This window comes from Ambystoma mexicanum, chromosome 1q (assembly GCF_040938575.1).
Source record: "Ambystoma mexicanum isolate Mex_15411 chromosome 1q, UKY_AmexF1_1, whole genome shotgun sequence".
Classification (NCBI taxonomy): domain Eukaryota; kingdom Metazoa; phylum Chordata; class Amphibia; order Caudata; family Ambystomatidae; genus Ambystoma; species Ambystoma mexicanum.
Window position 1 is genome coordinate 224,841,684 of NC_090922.1, and position 18,814 is coordinate 224,860,497.

At 47.7% G+C, this 18,814-nt stretch overlaps 1 protein-coding gene across 2 annotated transcripts in view; it reads right to left on the bottom strand.

Moving 5' to 3' along the window:
• The window catches only part of LOC138526876 (uncharacterized), a 1,504,711-nt gene that overhangs the window by 770,434 nt on the left and 715,463 nt on the right, over window positions 1-18,814 (bottom strand). The gene's annotated exons all lie outside the window — the stretch shown is intronic.

The following is an 18,814-nucleotide window of genomic DNA, read 5'->3' on the forward strand; positions in this document are numbered from 1 at the left end:
TGTGTTTTGAGCCGGTATAGACAAAGATTTGCCAAAAGAATTAACCCCAAAACCCTGTTTCCAAGTGAGTGTGCAGGGTGCAAAATGAAATTCCCCATTGATCCCCTGCATTGTAGATCAGAAGTGTGAAGCCTTGTATTTCCTTTGCATGTGTGGTGGGAAAAACAAAACAAAATTGCCCTTTGTTCCCATTGTGCTCTGACACAAACCACAAATCCCTGCCTGTTCTTTTTAGGTGTGGAAAAAATGAATGTTCCCATTGCTATTCCGTCCCTCATACTGCATCTGTGGTTATAAGTAGAAAAAACATTTTTCCCCTTGAACCCCTTTTCCAAAGAGTGCATTTTTATCAGAACCCTAAATTGTGTACCCACTCTCTGCCACTGGCCTTCAATTCAGAGGGGCCAAGTCTAATTGATGTTTGGAGGGTGGGGGCTGCTGGGAGAAAAGTATTATAACCAAATCAATAATCACTGTGTGTCGAATTGTTCTTTTCCTGTATTGGTGGGCGATCTGAAAAGAATGCTGTGGGAAATTGTCACTGCATATCTCAGTATTATCTCTGTGTTGATGCAATTACGGAAGTCATTTTTGTTCTTGTGTTGCCACAGCATTGATAGCTGTTAGTCCGTTTGTCAAATTTGGTTTAAATGAATTAACACATCTATATTCTTACTACACCCCCGCCTGGTTCCTAGTTCATTGTGGCACTAGGTATTTTTTGGGGTTGGGTGCAAGACGGGTTGGAGGCCTTATCAAAGTGAACCTTAACAAACAATAGCGAGTTATTGTGCACCACCCTGAGTTGGGGATGACCGTGTGATAAACCACAACAAAACTGGGGGCTCATGCCGTGATTGGTAGAGAGTTTCCACTTGTGACAGTGCAGTAGCAGCAGAGCATTCATTTAGGTGTAATTGCATTTCAGTTGTTGGAAAGTAGTGTTGCATTGTGAGGGCGCCATTCCGACCTGTACCCCGTGTTTCCGGGTGCTGTGTAGATAAAACAGTGTTGATTTGAGTTGTCATTGTGAGTACAAACTAAGCAGGAACAGGGTTGAGATGGTGCCCTTGCATAGAGAGCATATTAGGTGCAGAACACATTTCAGAATGAGCACCGTAGAAATCAATATGGCCAAGAAGCACCTTCTATCCAAATTGTTTATTAAAGGTGAATGGGTAGAACAGGAACATGAAATGTGGCAAGCAAGAATGATGCAGGAGGTTACCTCTGCAAATGTTGATATGTGGCAGGATAATGGGCTGTTACATCAGGCCCTAACTTTTATATGACACAGACCAGCAGAGATGAGCACATTAAAATGGTTCCGCTCACAGCATATATGTACTTCCATATGATGATCATGGAAGAAAGATACCAGGATAGTGTAGCCTCTGTGCAAAACCAGTCTGAGCTTTTGGACAAAGCACAGAGAGAGTTGAAACAATTCGAGGAAAAAGCACAGCAGAGGCAAAATTCAGAGTTGACATTAGGAGACATTATTCAGCAGCTAAAAGATGAGTTAGTGACAACAGCAAGAGGCTCAATTATCTGCACTGAAAGAGGAGTATCAAGAAGGTGTTGAAAACCTGAGAGCGAGTCAACACAAATTAAGTGAGCAGGTTGTTCACAATAGAGCCTGCTTAGAGGGCATTTTTGCATTTCAAACACAGATTAAACAACTGAAAGATGAAAATAGCCACCTGATCATTAGGGATGTCCATTCCCAAAGGGAATTCGATCAGATGCGCCAAAATCTGAACACTCTGAAACAACAGAGAGCGCAGCTCAGGGAACAGAATAGCAAATTGAGCAAAGATAATAGTGCCCTGTGTCAGGAAGTGTGTCAATTAAGGACAGGCATGGAGAAAAGTGAGTTATGTTCTCAGGAACTGACTGACATGAGGATAGAAAATGAAAAATTAATGGAATATGTGAGGCAAGCAGAGTTTCATATAGAGCAGGCAACACAGGCCAAAAGTGCACAAAGAGAGGAGATTAGTCTCCTGCAAAAGAAGAGGTCTGAATATGGCCAGACAATCCAAACCTCACAGAAGGAAAATTAGTCCTTTTGTGAGGAAAACAAGGGACACAGTGACCAAGCATTGGCACAAAATAAAGTGCTAGAAGCTACTCAAGCACTGGTATCAGAGTTGAAGACTCAGGCCTCTATATATCACCAAGAGATTGGGGCTGAGAAAAACAAATCTGAGGGATTGGAAAAGGAAATAGCCAAATACAAACAGGCTTAGAGGCACCCCGACCAGTTAGAGTATGGAAAGGCACCCTCTGATCATGGAGTGATGATCTCTTTACCAGGGACCTCAAGCTAACTCGCCACCTTATATGCACAGGATGCTGCTAACTTCATGCCAGCCTTGCAGCTGGACTCAACCAGGCCTAGTCCAACTGAGCCGGAAGGCCAGTCCTTATCAGATATTGCCAGGTATTCATCTTTACCCAGATTTAAAATACTCTAACATGTACATCTGACCAGGAGGGCTCCAATGATGAAAAGATCAGGGGGTTAGACTAGCAGAAACTAAAAGATACAGAAGGGACCACCTGGCCCGCTTTGCAGACAGAAAAGAGTCCAGGCCACAAAAGAGTATTTTAAAAACCTTCACACATTCAGGGAGGTGGGGAATTCTCCACCATGCCCGGAAGAAGGAATGAGGAAGATGAGTACTCCCCAGTGCGAAAAGGGGAGTACAACGGAAGTGACCCTGAGAGCCCACAGCACCACAGGGGAGAAGAGACCAGATCCTGTCATTCTGGGAGGGATTCCCACTCTCATAGAGGTAGGGAGCGCCTAGAGGACAGGGAGTGGACCACCAATAGTAGAAGCTCTGAGTCAGAGGGCGAGTGGACTCAGGTGCAGCGAAAAAGGAAGTCTGACAAACAGAAGAGAGGTCTTGTGAAAGACTCAATTTGGCAGATAAAGGACATAAAGAGCTTTAGGACTCCCTACCACAAGAATGCCAAATACTCAGTATGGGAGCATCTTGAACTGTATGACCAGATGAGGACTTCATTTGGTATCAAGAACGATACAAATTCCATGGAGTTCGGGGGGGGGGGGGGTGGCCAGAGAGCGTACAATGAGGACGTGATTCCGCGGACCTCCTGGGGGCGCCAGCGGAATCCTGAAGCTATCCTGCTTTTAATGATGCATATTGCAAGAAAAGAAGCTTGAAATACAGGAGAACCCTGCCGGAGTGCTCTCGTGAAAGAACATGTGAAATCAGCGCTCGCAATACAAGCTTTGTGCCGTGGAAGATTCCACAAGAACCGGCGAAGTCAACCTAAAATGGCCGACACGTCTGTGAGGCCGCGAGGTATGGCACTAATAGCCCACACAGTTACGCAACTGAACACCAGAGACCGTGACCCACGACCATCCCTACGGTGGTGCAGAGACAATATTGCGAGAGCTCTGCCCCCTTGCTGCCGATGAACACCCCTGTGACATCCTGTGAGTCCAGAGCAGACAGGAGTGGTGCAGCAGTGAGACTTGGCGCGCGCACCCATTCCCTCCGCTGCTGGTGGGGCTAGGGAGGCGGTGTGCCTGAACCAGACAAAGTGGGGAAGAACAGCAGAAAGCAGCGCCGCCTGCGAGAAGGAGAAGTGCAGACACAGGCGGCGGTACGCGCGACTACCGGGAGGCGTGGGGCCGCCCCGTGGGTCCCGGGCAGGGAGCCCGGCCACCGAGGCGGACACACCCGGCTTTGACTGCGTGGGGTTTGGGCTGGTGCTGGGCCTCATCTGGAGCGATCCACGAGAGGTCTATTGTACCGCCCCTAGAGACCTACCCCAAGGCGCCATATATCTATAATGGTAACAGCAACTTTAATTGCGGCAAATAATATATGCAGCGCCGTGGAGTCACAGCACCCTGCACGGACCAAAGATACTGTGGGGCCATGTGATACCCATTGCAATCACAGTGAGTAGTCCTGGAGGCGCTGCCAACCCCCATGGTATGCCCTGAAAGACGTGGATCCAAACACAAGGAGTCTGTGGGCCTCCCTCATACCTCCGCATGTGGAACGGCCTAAGTGGACGCAGATAGAAAGTGGGCCAGCAACCTACTACGCATCCTGCCATGCGCCTCCCTTGGGATCTGAGGTGCGACAGCTCGCGGCGATGCCCGACGGTCCGCGGGGACCTGCTGCTGTGCCTGCTCTGATAGCACACAACTGCCCGTAATAAGCTGGACAAAAATTGCATCACCCCCCCAAAGCCCACAGCAAATATAGAGCGGAACATTAAAGGGATGTCTAGTAAAAATTTTTATTTAAAAAATAGATAGGCCACATAAAAAAAAATATACTAGCATCCTCCGTTTTAAAACTTCCTATGTAAAATTTTGAGCTATTCAAGCACAAAATTCGAAAAAGCAAGCACAGGGGCGCCACCATTTGGTGAAATGGAGGCCCTCCTGTGCTGGCTTTTGCTTTTGCGGCACTAATGAAGGAAAAGCCAGCCAGCTGTAGTAAACAAAGTCTACCGCTGGGTGGCTTTCCCTTCATTAGTGCCGGGACTCGGAGGACGCGGACCGGAGACCAGAGCAGGAAAGCTGCAGCTGAATCTCGGTAAGTGCTATTTATTTTTTTTACAAAAAATAAGCACTAGCTGCGGTTTTTTTTCTAAGTTTTCCGGGCTGGAGGAGCCCGGAAAACTTAGAAATAAAACCGCAGCTTTAAAAACGTTGTATTTATGTTTGCGGTCGCTTTTGAAGCGACCGCAAACATAAATACAACGTTATTGTGTTGGAAAACGCTGCGGTTAACTACCGCCTTGTGTCTGCCTGAATCTGCTTTCCCATTTGGGGCTCTCAGGCTTCTCCACGGGGAGCCCGAGAGCCCCAAATGGGAAAGCAGATTTAGGCAGACAACGCAGCATTTAGCATTTCCCATTTGGGGCTCTCGGGCTCCCCACGGGGAGCCCGAGAGCCCCAAATGGGAAATCAGCTGCAGGTAGAAACACTACGCGGCATGTAAACATAACCGCGTGTGTTTCTGCCTGCTGTGGCTTTCACTTTGGGTCTCCGGTGCTCCCCAAAGTGATAGCCACAGCAGGCAGAAACACACGCGGTTGTGTTGGAAAACGCTGCGGTTTTTCTTTCCAAGTTTCTCAGGCTCCTCCGAGCCGGAGGAGCCTGAGAAACTTGGAACGAAAAACCACAGCGTTTTCCAACACAATAACGTTGTATTTATGTTTGCGGTCGCTTCAAAAGCGACCGCAAACAAATATGTTTTTAAAGCTGCGGTTCTATTTCTAAGTTTTCCGGGCTCCTCCAGCCCGGAAAACTTAGAAAAAAAACCGCAGCTAGTGCTTATTTTTTGTAAAAAAAATAAATAGCACTTACCGAGATTCAGCTGCAGCTTTCCTGCTCTGGTCTCCGGTCCGCGTCCTCCGAATCCCGGCACTAATGAAGGGAAAGCCACCCAGCGGTAGACTTTGTTTACTACAGCTGGCTGGTTTTTCCTTCATTAGTGCCGCAAAAGCAAAAGCCAGCACAGGAGGGCCTCCATTTCACAAAATGGCGGCGCCCCTGTGCTTGCTTTTTCGAATTTTGAGCTTGAATAGCTCAAAATTTTACATAGGAAGTTTTAAAACGGAGGATGCTAGTATTTTTTTTTATGTGGCCTATCTATTTTTTAAATAAAAATTTTTACTAGACCATCCCTTTAAGGTGCATCTGTGGGGATGCATTGGTATCCATTTCAAAGTGCGCATAACAAACGTGTCCTCCCTCGGGATGTTGGTTAAGACCGGGTGCAAACAAACTGGGACACTCTGCCAATGCATTGCTAACATCCGTGTTGGGGCATGCTGTCTACGCCTGCCAACCTAAGTGAATGGGCATACCTGCATACGCTAGCAACGCACTAAATAAATCCATGCTACCACACCCGGGGGAAAACACTTCATGTCCGACCATAAAACACACTTGCAAAGAATCTAAACACTAAAGCAGTGAGGAGACAAATATGAACCCAAACACTGAAATCATCTGGGCTCCGCAGCCCCCATGGACATCGGAGGCAAATAAAGCAGAGGCCTACGTCGACACAACTCCCAAAAGACACCTCTGGTCACAGCACTATGATCCACGACTCTGCGGACAAAGTCCAAAAACACTGAACAACAACTGGAAGCCAGTGCTGCATGCAGCTAGACCCCCCCCCGCACAAAAAGAAACAGAATCCATATAGCACAGCGATCTGCCCTACAATATGGGGAAGGACAAACCAAAGAAAACCTCCACACAGAGTAGAATAGAACAATATGCCACCACAACACTGTCCCGCTCACCGTAACAGGCTGCATCAATGGAACCGGAGAACAACAAAGACAACATCTCCCTCAGGGATGTGATGGGAGCCATAGCTGGCTCCAGGTCCTCAATGGAGAAGAAAATGGACAGTATAGGCGCGGAAGTATCTCTTCTGCGGCACGATTTGCACAAGCTTACCTCACGTGCAGGGGAAGCTGAGGCCCGCATTTCAGAGACTGAGGACATCCTGCGGAGTGTCAACCGACAAATGTCTGGCATGCTGGAGCGCATCAAAATCCTGGAAGGGAGAGTGGACGAAAGTGAAGAGAGATCAAGACGTAATAATATCCTGAAAAATCGGAAGCAGCAAGCATGGAATTATTCCTTGAGCAATTGCTTGTGGACTTATTCGAAATGAAATTATTCTCGAAATTCTTCTCAATTCACCGTGCACGCCGCATACCAACTGGAAGAGCCATACCAGGAGCGCCACCACACACAGTCAACGCAAGGCTCCTAAATTATAGAGACAGAGATGCCATACTACAGATGGCAAGGACGAGAGGATCCATCACTTACAATGGCTCAAAGATTGCTTTCTTTCCTGACTTTACCAGAGAGGTAGAAAAATCTCATCAATCCTTCGATCTGCTCAAAAGACGTCTGCAATCAATGAAAATCAAATACAGACTTATCTTCCCAGCCCAACTAAAAATATTCCATAATGGCACAACAATACACTTTACGGATCCCAGGGAAGCGTGGAACTGGGCCGAAAGGCACATAGAAGGAGACTGGAGTGCACGGGGGAGAAATGAGATTGAACATAAAAGACCACGTCCAGAGAGATTACCAAATATCGGACCACAGCAACAACCGGATGAAATGCTGCAAGAAAGAAATTATTAAAAAGGAACTACAGACACAAACGCTGCCACAACCTTTTGGATATGTATATGCAACAGAACATTTGAAACACACCGGAACAGCAGAAAATGGATGTGCACAACAGTTGGCGGCCCAACCCGAGCCGCCCCCTGACGTAGAAGTATGCAGACAACGTCAAAAGTGAGTGTGATGTATGCCTAAACAATACCAACCAAACCACAGGCCAGAAACCAAACCGGATAAGAGTTAATGTGTGAGTGCTGAGATTTTGTAATTTACAAGTTTAGAATGGGGCGACAGATGCTTCAGTTGGGTTTGGAGTATAGGGAGGGGGAGTTGGGTATGAGTTTTTGATTCACAGGTTGACATATAAAGGCACTGGGAACACACCAAATATAAGAGAAACAGAGTTAATGCACACCAGATCACCCGCAGAACAGTCATTCCACGGAGGACAAGCCCATAAACCACAAAATCCAGGCACAGAATGGCGCCACAAACTGTGATAGCCAACAAGCGCTTGACATTTATGACATGGAAAGTTAACGGACTAGGATCCAGCATTAAGAGACGCCTGGAGTCGCAATACATAAATCAATACACACCAGATATAGTGCTCCTAACTGAAACTCACCTTGCTGGAACGACATGCAACCTCTTCAAGAGATCCAACTATTGCATGGTGGTACACGCAGGCTTCTCCATGGGGCTAGAGGGGTGTTGATCTTAGTCCATAAGAGGCTGTCACTGACAATATCAAAAGTGACCCACGACACTGGAGGTAGATATGTACACATAAATACTACATTATGGAACCAGACCCTTACGATTATGGCCACATACTCCACCACCGGCACTCCTAGCTACACTACTGACAGAACTTACTCCCAACCTCGCCGCGGATACAGCTGATATCTGGATTCTAGGTGGGGACTTCAATGAGTTTATGGACAACACGTTAGATCGCACACACATAAGAGGGCGGAACCCTACAACCAGTACCAAATTAGCCACCTTTGCCTCCGCGCAGGGTTTGAGAGATGTATGGCAGGACTTGCACAGAGACACATGCGAATATTCCTTCCATTCTGGTGTGCATGCCTCGCTATCTAGGATAGATTACTTCTTCCTACCAGCTCAGAATATCCATATGGCACATAGTGCGTCCCTACTTCCGCGCGGCATATCCAATCCCTCCCCACTAATGTCAGAACTCGAAACAGAAAGACCACGTCCTCCGCCCAACTGGCGGCTTAACAACTATTACCTGGGGTCCCCGGACCTACAGGAAAAAATAGAAAAAGCTACCGCCACTTATTTTGAGTTGAATACAAGCTCTGCAAACAACCCCGGGACATTATGGGAGGCTTATAAGCCGGTTCTGAGAGGAGAAATCATCTCATGGACGGCAGCACAGAAAAAGGCACACCGGAAAGAGGTTGTAGATGCGGAGGAGGAGGTGGCACACAAAGAAACACAACACACAGAGAAGAACACACCTGAGGCAAATAGAGCCCTGATACTGGCACAGAAGAAACTGCACAATCTGTCACTAGACTGCGCCAAGAAGGCACATAGAGCCATGAAAGCACATCTGTATGAAACAGGGGAGAAAGCAGGCAAATTGTTGGCTTGGTTGGAAAAACGAGATGAGGGGCAGCGACAAATCAAAAATATCAAAAATTTTAACGCAGAGCTAGCCTCAACTGACGAGGAGATAGCAGAATGCTTTGCAAAATACTACGAAGAGCTATACAAACCCCTGAATACCTTAATAGAGAATACAGCAATAGATGAAATCGACCTTCCCCCACTCACTGCAGAGCAGGCAAGCACATTAGACAGTAAAATAACAGAGGAAGCAATATCGTCAGCTATCTCCCAACTTCAAACAGGCAAAACCCCAGGCCTGAACGGTTTCCCGGTTGACATTTGGAAAAAAGTAGGTCATCTAGACATAGCAACCCACCAGCTGAATATGACATGCATTACTTACCGTAAAAGCATTCCTGATGATTGTATCTAAGGTACTGGCCAATAGACTTCAAAGAGTAATCACATCACTGATCCACCCAGACCAATGTGGCTATATGCCACAGAGATCCACGAGAATGAATATCCATAGACTACATTTAGAGCTTGAAAGAGCACCTACCCTACAACAATCTCTGGCGCTTTTGGCCATTGATTTTGAGAAAGCCTTCGACTCAATCCACCGGGAGGCACTATGGATAATCATGAAGAAAATGGGCTTTGGGGAACAATTCATAAACTGGGTCCAACTCCTATACAACTCCCCAATAGCCGAAGTGAGAGTGAATGGCTGGCCCTTTCGTAACATTCAACTGGGGAAATTCCCTAGACAAGGTTGCCCACTATTGGCCATGCTATTTGCATTAATTATTGAACCACTAGCAGTAATCCTCTGAAACACACAGACATGGTCTGGTTTCCGATGGAATCCAACCTGGGAGGACAAAGTATCTTTCTACGCGGATGACCTACTGATTTACTTGGGCGATCCGGCAGTCTCTTGTCCTATAGTGACTCAAATACTGAGGAAAATATGGTGCCTTCAGTGGCCTGAGAGTGAACTGGACTAAATCATTACTTTTCCCGGTCAAGGGAATGTACTGTACACCTCCCGGAGGTTCCCCATATAAAATCGAACTAGACCAATTCCGATACTTAGCATCCTGGTCTCGTAAAGACTGGAAGACTACGTGTCCCAAAATCTACATCCAATCGTGAAGCGCTTTGCACAAGACGTAAGCCACTGGGGGTCATTACCACTGACAATATTAGGAAGGGCAGCGCTCTTCAAAATGCTTACTCTGCCCCGCTTCTTATATATATTACAAAATGCCCCCCTACACATCCCCACAGCAGAATTTCACAAAATAGACAGAACACTACGTAAACTGTTATGGGAAGGAAAACACCAGAGGATAGCTTTAAGTACCCTCCAACAATCCGTAGGGGAGGGAGGGAGGGATCGGGCTCCCAAACATCCAAACATACTACTGGGTGAGTCAAATGGCGACAGTAAATGATATATTACACAGCAATCCAGAATTACCGCATATACGGGCGGAAAAAGCAGCAAGGCACGGCATACCCCCAATCGAGAGCCTGTATAATATGGGAGGCCGCTCCTTCGGCCGCACAATAACAGCCCACACGACGTAAATATGGAGGGAAACATACAAACACATAGGTTGGGAAAATAAAATCACCCCCGTACAACCCCTCTGGAATAATACCTACCTCCCGGAACTTCGCAAACTGCCTAAATGGCCAAACTGGGAAACAGCGGGAATTCTAACTATCCAGCAAATGGTCAATGAAGGCAGAATCATATCCTTTGCTGAATTATCGAACAATTATGATCTTCCACCTACTGAAAACTATTACTACACAGAATTATCCCATGCACTCACCAAACAAATGTCAAACCTCGTGGACCTGCCAGAATGCACACCGATAGAGAGGAAAATAGTCATAGACAATGTGAATACCAAAACTACATCTATCATGTACAACGCAATCTTGTCCTTTGCTCCGAAAGAAATCAGTGGTCTAAAAGCAAAATGGGAGAGGGACGTGGACCCACTGTTGCCCGAGGAATGTACCCCAGAGAGACTGAAATATCGGCCAGGATCCGACTTATACAAATGAAAGTACTACACAGAATATATTACCCCCGAATAGCACTATACAACTGGGGTAAAACTACAGATCCTAAATGCCTACGCTGCAAGCAGGAAGATGGAACCTTTTACCACATCATATGGCAATGCGCACAAATACAGTACTTCTGGCAAACATTTTGTGACATGTTATCAAGGGTCAAAGGCCGGCCAGTCCCAAACGATCCAAAACTCCTTGTACTGAGGATTGAGGAGGAAGAAATGACCCGCTTTGAAAAACCTCTGCTCTCAACAACCACAGGGCTGGCCAAAAGGAACATTGCACAACTATGGGGCTCAGAGATCACCCCTCAATATGACCAATGGGTAAATGATGTGGACACTTTTATATTAATGGAGCGCCGAGTCTACCAAGCAAGGGGATGCCCGAGGAAAGCTGACAAAATATGGCAGAAATGAGAACAGACTATGTAAACAAACAGTTACCTCAAAGGACCCTCTAATGCAATGCTCTTAAATGTATGAAAGATTCAGTCCAGGAACTATCATAATGTGTGCTAATGTATTTCAACTAAGAATGGTGTCTGACCACAGTGCCTTTAACGAATGCATGTAAGTTATGTTGGTATATTATATGTCGTTGTTTTGAAGTATCAAAAAACAATAAAATGTTTTATAAAAAATAAAAATTCCATGGAGTTCGTCAAATAGACATTCTCCACGGAATACTCCAGCTTCTTTGCAGGGCTTGAGGATCAAAATCACCAAAGATGGTCCACCTATATCTTAAAGCATTTCTCAGTTCACAGGAACACTAAGGAGGCCCGCAAGGCGGCCCACAACCTGCAGTGTGGAGAAGACCAAGCACCTAGAGAGTTTGTGCAAGAGTTTAAGCAGGCATTTGCACAGACCTCTAGGTGGATGAGCACAAATAGCCGGGAATTCATTAACACTTACTTCTATGCGCTCCCAAAATACATCATGACCCAACTGGTAAGGGACTTCCATGAGCGTAGGACCCTGGATTGGGTGATAGAACAGGCCACCCGGATTTATGAAGTACAAAAGCCCACTGAAAACAAAAATAATCCTAAAAACCCCAAACCTCAACCACACCCACTGCTGCAAAGGTGGCGGAGGTGAAAAATACCCACATATTGGATTTGAAAATGGGTGGGAGGGCCTAAAAATACTCCTCCCACTAATACTAATAAGCAGAATGAGAGGCAGAGGCGACCCTCTGATCCAACCCAATCGGGTGGTAGCCAAGCAGGGTATCCAACCAACGCTCCACCTGACCCTGTCACCTATATCAGCCCTAGATTCAAGGGTAACAGACCCATCTTGGGGTATGTATGGACTCCCCTGGCACAAGGGGGGGGGGCAATCAGGTAATTACTGCCCCAGGAAATAACCCTCAAAACGTCCCTCAGAACTTCCCTCAAGAAGGAAGAAATACTCCACCCCCCAACCTAAGTTTCTTTCCCAGATACCCTTCAAAGCCCAATTTCCAGAACAATCCTCCTCTCTCTCCCCGCTTTCAGGACAATAGATTCCCAAATCAAGGAGAAAGGAGACCAAGGATGGAGCGTTATCAAGGAAACTCTCAATACCCTAGCTACTCTGGGAGAAGGGACAGCTACCCTTTCTACCAACCAGAAAGGATGTCTCAACTGGAGGGCCAGGTCCAACATTTTACACAAGACCTGGGTCGCATGTTGAGGGCTGAAATGGAAGTTTCTGCCCAGAACAGCTTAACACCCGTATCTGGTGCACAGGAGCAATGACGGTAAAAAACCTTTGACAACCAACATGTTCTAGAGGACGGGGCCCAGGGGGAAGGGAGATGCAAAGCCCTAAAGCATGGACAGTTGCGGCCCGCCATGCTGTTTTTTCCGGCCCGCGACGCACAAAGACTTTCCTCATGGAGGGCGGCCCGCAAGCAGCATCGGCCGCCCTCCAGGAGGAAAGTCTTTGTTGTCTTCTGGGCCGGACAAAACACTGGCTGTCATTGGCTCAGCACACACGCACCACGTCACTCCTACGAGCCACGTAGTGCGTGTGGGCTGCATCAATGGAGGGCCAGCACTACGGCTGGCGTGGCCAGTAAGGCTTGATGCCGGAAGGCATTTCAGCCTTGCTGGCCACGCCAGCTGTAGTACGATTCCACTTACCTCACCAGCGTTCCAGCTTACCTGCCTTCCAGCACGTCTCTGGTAAGTGGTCTGTGTGTTTGTGTGTCGGGTCTGTTCTGCTGTATGTTTGTGTTGTGTATGTTGAGATGGGGGGTGGGGGTTGTGTCGGATGTGTATGAATGTTTGTTTTTGAGTGTTTGTGTTGTGTATGTTGAGATGGGGGGGCGTGTCGGATGTGTATGAATGTTTGTTTTTGAGAGTTTGTGTTGTGTATGTTGAGATGGGGGGTGGTGGAGCGTGTCGGATGTGTATGAATGTTTGTTTTTGAGTGTTTGTGTTGTGTATGTTGAGATGGGGGGAGGGCGTGTCGGATGTGTATGAATGTTTTTGAGTGTTTGTGTTGTGTATGTTGAGATTGGGGGGCGTGTCGGATGTGTATGAATGTTTGTTTTTGAGTGTTTGTGTTCTGTATGTTGAGATGGGGGTGTGGGGGGGCGTGTCGGATGTGTATGAATGTTTGTTTTTGAATGTTCGTGTTGTGTATGTTGAGATGCATGTATGGGTGCATGCTTGAGTGTGTGTGCTGAGTTGGGGGGTGGGGGGTTCGGGTCTGTATGGGTGCATGGTGTATGCTTGAGAGTGTGTGTGCTGATTTGGGGGTGGGGGTTCGGGTCTGTATGGGTGCATGTTTGAGAGTGTGGGGGGTGGGGGGCTCGGGTCTGTATGGGTGCATGTTTGAGAGTGTGTGCGCTGAGTTGGGGGGTGGGGGGCTCGGGTCTGTATGGGTGCATGTTTGAGTGTGTGTGCTGAGTTGGGGAGTGGGGGATTCGGGTCTGTATGGGTGCATGTTTGAGTGTGTGTGCTGATTTGGGGGGTTCGGGTCTGTATGGGTGCATGCTGTTTGGTTGGGGGTGAGGGGGCCATGGGGTATAGTGTTTGGTTGGGGGTAAGGGGGCCATGAGGCATAGTGTTTGGTTGGGGGTGAGGGAGCCATGGGACATAGTGTTTGGTTGGCGGTGAGGGACAGGGGGCATAGTGTTTGCTTGAGGCGTGGGGGCCATGGGGCATAGTGTTTGGTTGGCGGTGGGAGCCATGGGGCATAGTGTTTGGTTGGGGGTGAGGGGGCCATAGGGCATAGTGTTTGCTTGGGGGTGAGGGACAGGGGGCATAGTGTTTGCTTGGGGGTGAGGGACAGGGGGCATAGTGTTTGGTTGGGGGTGGGAGCCATGGGGCATGGTGTTTGGTTGGGGGTGAGGGGGCATTCGGGCATAGTGTTTGGTTGGGGGTTGAGGGAGCCATGGGGCATAGTGTTTGGTTGGGGTGAGGGGGCCATGGGGCATAGTTTGGTTGGGGATGAGGGACAGGGGGCATAGTGTTTGCTTGGGGGTGAGGGACAGGGGGCATAGTGTTTGGTTGGGGGTTGAGGGAGCCATGGGGCATAGTGTTTGGTTGGGGGTGAGGGGGTAATGGGGCATAGTGTTTGGTTGGGGGTGAGGGGGCCATGGGGCATAGTGTTTGGTTGGGGGTGAGGGGGCCATGGGGCATAGTGTTTGGTTGGGGGTGAGGGGGCCATGGGGCATAGTGTTTGCTTGGGGGTGAGGGCCATGGGGCATAGTGTTTGGTTGGGGGTCATGGGGCATAGTGTTTGGTTGGGGGTGGGAGCCATGGGGCATAGTGTTGCACTCCAAGAGTGAACTCAATAATAAAGCTAAAACAGGCACAGTTGAGGGAGCCATGGGGCATAGTGTATGTACATCCTTTGCTTTTTTGAGGAAACCTGACTCAACGAAGGCCATACTCCTCATGGGCAACCCAAACAGCAAACTATAGCAGTCCAAAATAACGGAATGTCCAATCAAGGGTCAATAAAAATATATATCATTTAATTAAACAGATGATATACAATAACTAAATCGAAATAAATGATAACAATGGAAAATGTGTAGTACAAAATGTAAGTTTGAAATGCAATAAAAATCGTTACCCCTCAAAAACATTCTTTTTCCATGTGTTTAATACAAACTGGGGGTTGAAAAAGCCTCCTGACATGTCCCGCCTACCGCCCCACCCACTTTTACGGCCCACTATAGCCCTTATGTAAGGTACTTTCAGCCCTCTGTCAAAATCATTTGTGCACCCCTGCCCTAGAGGAAGCTTGCTTTCTCAGCAGAACAAAACCCCTGGAAACCTCTGAACCTCAACACAAATCTACCCCCGAAAAGCAGGAACCTAGGGAACAGAAAAGTAGTAGAAATCTGCATCATCATTGCAGAGGAAGTGTGCATCATCCCGTTCGAAGGGGAAGAATCCCTGGAGGATTGAGGGAAGAAAACCTTCTCTTTCAGGGATGGAGGGAACCTTCCCAAGGAAAAATGGGTCCAAAAAGACCCTAACCTAGACTGGGTAAGTATGGAGACTGACCTAGAGCAACACATTCTAAAACCCCACCAATTTCACTCAGATGACCCCGAAAGCACTGAGGGATCCTCCCCCAAACAGGTTTGGGTAACTGTCTCCAGGAAAAGGGGGACAGCAAAGAATCAGGGGGAAAAAGGGAACTTCCCCATCCACTTTGTTGTTGGGTGCAAAATCCTCTTTACAGATTCCCAGACTCTGACACAGAAAACTGTGTCACACAGTGTCAGAGATCAAAATAAAAAAAATGAACTGCAAAGCTGGCACAAAATGCACATTTTCTTTGTCCCCTTGATGAGAGAGAAGGAAGATTTTATGCCTCTGTCAAAGTACAGGGTCAATGTGCATTATTAGCGCTGCTGGATACTGGATCCCAAGCCACCCTCCTGTCCAAAAAGGCCTTTGACCAACTAAAGTCAGGAAGGAGGGAGAATGACCAAAACCCCCTCACATCTCTTCCTAGACAACTCCAAAACTTTGATGGAAATTATATTTCCGTCGAAGGGACAGCGGATCTGGAGATCAAAATTGGGCGACATAGGGTGAAACACACGGTTATAGTCTTCACTCCGGAGGGCACACCTTGTCTACTGGGGAATGACCTCCTTCGGAGGTTATCATCCCTGATTGACTGCGTGAACAATGTCCTCTAGACTCAGACTAAATGGCCAATCATATTGAAGTACAAATTATGTGAGTTAAAATGGTACATGCCACATGATTGAACAACGATCCAATAAAATATAATTCCACTTTAGGAATAATCAAGTCCCAGACATCACTGTCATCTCTGTAGGAGAACACACTGGTGATGGGAACCCTTCTCGATTTCTGAAAATTAACCTTCCTCCCAGTTTTAAGTGGCATTACATACTGGAAGGAAATACTCTAACAGCGACCCTAGAAGTATCAATTTGGGCACAGACACCTTTATTGGAATGGCAGTTGATGCCCAACATTATTCTATTGACTAAGGTAATGAGATCATTGGACCAATTCCAAATGACTTACAATTTTGATGATGATATCCCTCCGGAAAAGACTTTCACCTGGCCAAGGGAGAATTTCTTGGTGAACTCTTCCTGCCCTTATGGTGTGGAAGAGGTTATCTGTGACATCAAGAAGGATGAGTTGGTATTTTGAGTCAACAGTGACTACCTCCCATCCTGGAAACCTCATGTCCAGGCCAACACCATAACAAAAGATCCCTCCACCCAGCTGGAGGATACCGCCAAAATTGCCAAACACAAGATATTTCCAGGCTTTAAAGCAGATGGTGGAAGAAAAAATAAATCTCATTAATGCCTGTGAGACCGAGGAGCAAAAGCAGAAGTTGCAACAGGTGTTTTTGGATTTTCAGGATGTCTTTGCCGTGGATTCGTACGATTGTGTATTCACAGAGATACATTCAACCTCCATACCTATGGACCCTGAGCTGACTCCCGTGTTTGTGAAGCAATACCGGTTGCCTCTCGTGTCTATGGAGTCCCTCACAGAGATTATTCCAAATTTAGAATCCCATGGGATAATTTGTCCAGTCCACAATACCTTTAATAACCCGGTACTGGGGATACTCAAACCCAATGGCCAATGGAGACTTTGTGCAGACCTTAGGGAGCTAAGTAAACGGGTCCACATGTCAAGATGGTCGTTCCCTACATCGATAAGGAACTGGCCCAGATCCAAGGGTCAAAGGTGTACAGCGCCATTGACCTGACCAACAGTTACTGGACCGTACCAGTGAGTACGGAAGACAAGTACACGCTTGCTTTTACCTTCGGTCCCTTTGTCTATGAGTCAACATCAACACATCAACATCATTACTGTCAGGTGAACTCTTACCTTCTTCTAGCTTCACCCCTGTCCCCCGTGTTTCTTTAATTCCTTCCTGCTCACTTTGAGATATCTCTTCCGGTTCTGCTCCGAATCTCCTTTTCCAGACAGCTTGCCCTCTGGTCTGATGACAAGATCTACCCCGAGAGGAAGCCACCCTGCCCCTCGAACTCGGGGCAAAGGGGGCCCCCGAACCGGGGTAAACCGGTGTAGGGGAAAACGCCTAGAAGGCACAAAAAACCCCTTTTCTGCAGGTCTTTGTAGAAGGATGTGGCAGGACTGCAGGGCAGGACAGAGGTAAGACGGTAGCGAAGCTTGAAAGGTCCGCTAAACAGAACAAAGGCAGGAGAGCCTACATCGGAAGGTCGAAGCGACCAAGCAAAGATGGAAGCCAGCAGGGAGCGAGGCACAATGGGAAAATACACCAGTAGCCTAAGCGGGGAAGAGAAAAAACAAAGAGAAGGACTAGGGAGACAAAAGAGGAGCGGAAGGAGAGCACAAGGGAAGAGAAGCGATGCACAAGGGGGAAATGCGGTGGCAGTAGCCACGGAAAGGAAACACTTCAGCGTACCAACCCGGAGCCTGACGCGAGGGTTGCAACGCGCGGGCTTCTGGGTTGGATGACGTTAAATAGGCTCCACAGAGGAGGGGCGAAAGAAACTAGACCGCTGCAAGTGGACGCCGGCAGCGTGACGGCCAAATCAATGGCCGCCCCATCGCCAGCGTCTCCACAGCCGCCAACGGCGGCCGAGCGTGACAGTATGCCCCCCTCCAAGGCTGATCCCCCCGGGCTTACCCGGATGAGCCCGGTGAAATCTCCTGACTAGTCCGGGAGCACGAATATAGGAATTAGGCTCCCAAGAGTCCTCCGAACTGGGGTAGTTCTTCCAGGAAACCAGGTATTCCAACCTGCCTTTGCGATATCTGGAATCCCGGATAGCCGATACCTCATATTCTTCGGGCAGGGTTTTGGCTTTACTCGACAATCCAGAAGCCTTCTTAACTGAAACATGGGGATCAACAGGTCGAAGAAGGGAGGAGTGAAAGACCGGGTGTACCCGGTGCAGGGACTTAGGAAGCTGTAATTTATAAGCAACCGGATTGATCTTCTTGATGATCTTATAGGGCCCTACAAATCAGGGGGTCAATTTAGTCGAATGCACCCATCTGGGCAAGAATCGGGTTGATAACCAAACTCGATCACCCTCCTTCCAATCAGGGCAGGGCAAGCGAGACCGATCAGAAGAAACCTTATACTTATGCCTAGCGGAAGCCAAACTCTGTTGAGCTGTAGAGTGTGCGGCAGTTATGTGATCCAAGGTAGATTCAATAGTAGGTATATTCGAGGGTGAGGAAACTACAGGAAGTATACTACGAGGGTGAAACCCATAGGAACAGAAAAAAGGGCTAAGACTCGTCGCCGAATGTACTGCGTTATTGTATGCGAATTCTGCTGTGGGCAGAAGGCTAACCCAATTGTCCTGATTCTTGTTGATGTAACACCTAAGGTATTGCTCAAGGGAGGCGTTAAGTCGCTCCGTCTGACCATTGGTCTGGGGGTGAAAGCCAGACGATAAGGCCCTTTCTATCCCTAGTCGGTGGCACAGGGC